Here is a 5587-nt window from a genome sequence, read left to right as displayed (position 1 = left end):
GTTCATATAAACTGTTCAACTAGATGGAGGAGTGTATTTCGACATCATCCAAGTAGGCAGCTGCAAACTACTGATGGGGTCTTGGGTATCAGGTGTTGCAAAGTCGCTTGATGCTCCATGTAGACAAGAGGGAAGAACCTGTTTCTTCCAGTGACTTTGGCAGTTCTGTCACTGAACTTGTAGGTTTTGAAATAGAACTTCAGAAGCAGTGCTGGTCGATTTCAGACCTGCTGATAGTCTCTATGTGTTGCTTCCATGTGCTGTTAGGATGATTGGAGTCACTCGGTTGATACGCCCCTGCATATTCAATTCAATTCAATTCAAGTTTATTTGTTTAGTGTTTTTTACAATTGACAATTGACTCAAAGCAGCTTTACAGAACAAAAACTTAAGGTTATTACAAAAAATATAAAGAATAATATAAAGATTAATATAATACAAAATATATTGAAATGTGATTGTATTTATCCCCAATGAGCAAGTCTGAGGTGACTCAGGCAGCAGTGTCAAGGAAAAACTCCCTTGAATGGAAGGAAGAAACTCAAGAGAGGAACCAGACTCAAAGGGGAACCCATCATCATATAAGTGACACTGGAGGGTGTGATTATAAATATTTAGTCTGACAAATGTTGTAATGATTTGTAGTTTGGGCGATATGGCATATATTGTGCATACTTAATGAGAAATCAGATCAAAGGCTGCTGGTCTGTCAGTATGTCCTTGGGGATGGTGGTGCATCATTGCTACATTGTGGGAGGTGGCTTTCTGTAGAGGAACCACGTTAGGCTACTTGGTGACATAATCAGCTATCAACCAGACATGCTCATGACCCCTGGCTTGATGAAGCCATGCCTATCTATTTAGAAATACACCAATATGGGCACGTATTTCCCTGGACTGGATCTCTGCATCTACACTAGGCCATCGGAATCAGTCTCTTGGGTCAAGGATGTCACAGAGCCGCCCCTGTCACTCTGTGTGGTTGTAGAGAAGTCCCCCATAAACTAGGAAACAGGAAGTTAAGTGTCAGAGAGTCAGACTGCTCAGAGTTTGGGTTGATCCCTTCTATCTGACACTTTTGACCCCCACAGGTTCCCTAGATCGATCATGAGCTCATGTTTTCCTTGTGTCCACAGTTTTTCAGTTTCCCCTATCTTCCAAAAACATTCCCATACAATGGTTGGTTGCTAATTTGAATCAAGCTTCCTATCACTATCATTCAAGGATAAGGGAAACCTTTAATGTTAACTCCTTGGTACATAGCTAGCCTAGAAACATTATATTCTAATGTGGGTAATGGTCATTTAACAACAATTATTGAAAGAGATAAAACATGATTTTCCTGATTCATTCTGACAATATCATGTACTACGAGCAAGCTTCTTTAATCGTCAGGTCCTCTACCTGACAACCCTAAGGAACAAAACAGTTTTGCTTCCACTTACAGTTGCAGCCTGTCATCATAATTAGTACGGGATGAGCAAATGCTATAATTACCGGTGTTCATTCAGCTCATTCGAGTCAAAAATGTAAAAATAACACTGAAATTAGAATGTAACAAATATATTTGGTAGCCATTTGAAAGATAAAAATAAATCCCCTCTCTTAGGTCATTATTGGAGGTGAGAGTTAGAAATGTTACTTGATTGAATCAAATACCGCTTAAATCTACTTAGAAATGAACAGTGATTTGGCCAGAATTATTGATCGTGCTTATCAGTTGTTTAAAGCTGTTTCAGAGCAGTTGTGTGTTGCAAACACAGTATTTTAGTACGATCTACAAATAAGAGAGAGACAGAGAAGCAGAACAAGACAAAGATGCTATCCTTCAGAAAGGAAACAATATCTCTCCTTGCAGTTTGTGCTACTTTGGAAGTGGTTGTGCTACTTCCTGTGTTATACAGTAAATGTGTGTCTGTGAAGCAGCCATGTTGCGAGGTTCACATATGGTTAAACACAAAGACAACAGTAGGTAGTAGTAGAAATCCTGAGGACTGTAATGCCCTTTCTTCAATACTATTTGTCAAACAATTGGAAGGTATAAACGGAGGCCCAACAATGAATAATATAAAAAAAAATGTGCGGAAAGGATTGGAATAAAGTGCTGGTTAGAAACAACTGAAGACGACTGCCGGTGCCCCAGATATCAGATTTTTAAAGCTGTTGGGAAACACGTGCATCACAAAAAATAAGTACGAAACATTGATGCTTTCTACAGATATGAAGTTATAGAGAAGTTTAGATTCGTGGTTTATTTAATCATATTAGTAGAACTCTGTAAAAATGGCAGTACATTCAATACATTTGTCCTATTTTTGAAAATGACAACCACATTAATTGCAAGTCAACTCACTGCTCCATATGAGAGCAAGTCTGAGTTTCCACTTAAAGTAAAACTTGTAAAAAATTGGACAGTGTCAATTATTTATGATTCATCTACTATATGAACTTAAGCACATTTTATGTCAAATGATAAAATTACAAGGTTGAAATGCTTAATTAGGTTTAAATTAAATTTAGATAGACATTATATTATTTTTGATATTCTACATTAGCCGAATTAAAAGCAACAGATGAATCGGACACTAAATGCCTCGCAAAACTGTTATTAAAATAGCAATTTTCTGTTTTCCAAAGAATGATGTTTTCCATCATTTGAAAAACCCTATGAATTTTTACCCGAGATTTTTAAATCTAACAAAAGGAAATCATACCTGAAAACTGCAGCAGCATAAACATGCGAAGACATAGAAGCATAAAAATGATAAGCTAAATGAAGTGAAGAGAGTTTCTTATCAGCAAACCAAAAAGGAAAACACTGTAAACAAACATGGCTACGTTTCACTTTTGAGGTCTTTTTTTTAAGTTTCATTAATTGTCTTTTTATCATTCATTCATTCATTTTCTACCACTTATCCGAACTTCTCGGGTTACAGGGTTAATCTCAGGCGTTAATTGTCTTTTTATGTTATTAAAAAAATATTTTTTATACTTTTGACACAATTATGATAATGGTTTAGAAAGGCTAAGAGTCCAAAAATGACAATAACATAGAAAATGAGATAAAAATTTAGCATTTTTAAGTGAACTGGCTAATAATTGTTTGCAGGTTGCTGGAATGTTTTGGAGAAAGCAAGTTGAATCTGCCATAGCCAATCCCATTGAAAATAAATTGTACTTTAGTTACATATTTTTAGTTACTGAAGAGAAAAACCAAGAGACAAGTAGGAAGTTGGCAAAACATGTGGAAGAAGTCTAGATTTGGTGATATGAGAAAAGGTGCAAGTAGGGAATATATAAAGTGTACAGAACATAGGGGTCCACGACCATGACAGGAACGTTGTCAGGGTAAGGGACCTAGGATAAAGTTAGCTAGCCGGTTCACTGGACCGTGATCTTACTGCCTTAAAATAGTTGTTTATCGATTGTGGTGAAAGTTTTTTTAGAGTGTATCCCTAACCCCTAGCTTGTCCGGACTTTGCATGTATTTTGTCATTTGTAAGTCACTCCTGATAAAAGTGTCTGCTAATATCTCTTTAAAACTATTAGACAGGTTAAGTCTGAAATCTGATTAATTCCATTAGATGGCTTGCATGAAATTTACCAAAAATCACCACTAAAATGTAGCTACTACAAATAGAATGAGCTAAGTTTATAATGTTATACTTCATAAGACTTTTTTTTTTAATTGGAAAAAAGCATGATTATTGAGTTAGTTGATAAATATATACTACGTCCTAAGGTGCTGCTGAGATGTTAGATCTCACCCCAAACAGTAAGGTATTTATTCTTTATAGACATACTTACAAAGCTCGTAACTGACAGATAATTTAGATGTAATGTTTGTTGGATGTAATGTTTGTTGGATGTATAGAACATTACACCACTTAAGTCACTTGGAAGTGGAAAAGATCATCTTCCCACACAAGATTATAAGATTAAAATTTACAATGTAGAAGAAGCAGGTATTCAGGAAAGATCTGGACAAGTTATTTTTGTTTACTGTCCTCATGCCAGAAAATCAATGGTTTAGTATGATTGACATGGCTAATAGTGTATGATCTGTGAAACTGGGTAGCCAGTGGTGAATGCGTTGGACTTTTTATAGGAAGTCCATAAGCTTTGCTCCCCTGCTAGACCTTAACCTTAAGGTCCTTTACTCTGTGTAAGTGTATAAATGAGATGAATGTAAGTCACTCTGGTTAAGGGCGTCAGTCTGAAGTTCAGCTGTAGGCACCTGGGCCAGATTAACCAAAGGTCATCACAACAATCCCACAGTTCATTCTCGAAACGTAAACATTGTTTTTCCCAACTCTGTCAAAAAAGAAATGCACAGTCCTGTCTCCCTGAACTAGATCCCAGTTCTTGTACAGTATTGGGATTTTAATTTTCAGGGTTTTTTTTAGTTCACCAGCAAGTTCACTGATGCATGGTCAAAGATAATACTCACTCACTCAATCATTTTCTACCGATTCTCGGGTCACGGGGAGCCTGTGTCTATCTCAGGCGTCATCGGGCATCAAGGCAGGATTCACCCTGGACAAAGTGCCAACCCATCGCAGGGCACACACACACACACACACACACACACACACACACACACACACACACTCTCATTCACTCACACACTCACACACTACGGACAATTTTCCAGAGATGCCAATCAACCTACCATGCATGTCTTTGGACTGGGGGAGGAAACCGGAGTACCGGAGGAAACCCAGGAGGCACGGGGAGAGCATGCAAACTCCACACACACAAGGCAGACTCAGGAATCGAACCCCGACCCTGGAGGTGTGAGGCAAACGTGCTAACCACTAAGGCCCCCCTGCCAGCCCCCCCCATCAAAGAAAATACAATTAATAAAAATAATACAGTATGTAATAATAATAATAATAATAATAATAATAATAATAATAATAATAATAATAATAATAATAATAATAAATATAGCGATTCCGGTGTCAAGCCGATCAGATGCGCTCAGAACATGTCGCTGATGAACCATACCAAGTTTTGTAGCGAAATGGCATTGCATTCGTAAAATACTGGACTTAACGTGAAAATCTAATGGCCACTAGGTGGCGCTGTCATGAAACGTTGCAAAATGTCTGTGTGTGTCACTGTGGTCTCTGTGGACTGGCCTCTACATGTGTGCCAAATTTCATAACTTTCCTACGTACAGTTCATGTTATGTGCCAACTTGCCCCTCAAATTGTTTGGACTGGTGGAGCTAGAGGGTTTGAGCTAGACACACCAAAGTTGCTATAATAACTTCTAAGACTGGCCTCTACATGTGTGCCAAATTTCATAACTTTCCTACGTACGGTTCTTGACTTCAGTGGCGGAAGATTAATAATAATAAGAAAACTAACGATAACAATAGGTGTCTATGCCAATTCGGGGCTTGACCCCTAAAAATAACAACAACAACAATAATGTGACACTTTCCTTCGTAATCTGACCAAAATAGACTACAAGACAAAACCTATTTTTTTTCTAATCAGCCCAGTTACAACAGTTGACAACCAATCAGATTGTGCGGCTGTTGTTTACCATATCACATGCACTCCCAAGAGACTACTGC

Source organism: Tachysurus fulvidraco, chromosome 26 (assembly GCF_022655615.1).
Source record: "Tachysurus fulvidraco isolate hzauxx_2018 chromosome 26, HZAU_PFXX_2.0, whole genome shotgun sequence".
NCBI classification, from domain to species: domain Eukaryota; kingdom Metazoa; phylum Chordata; class Actinopteri; order Siluriformes; family Bagridae; genus Tachysurus; species Tachysurus fulvidraco.
The sequence above is the reverse complement of the archived record's forward strand: the minus strand, read 5'-3'. Positions refer to the sequence as shown.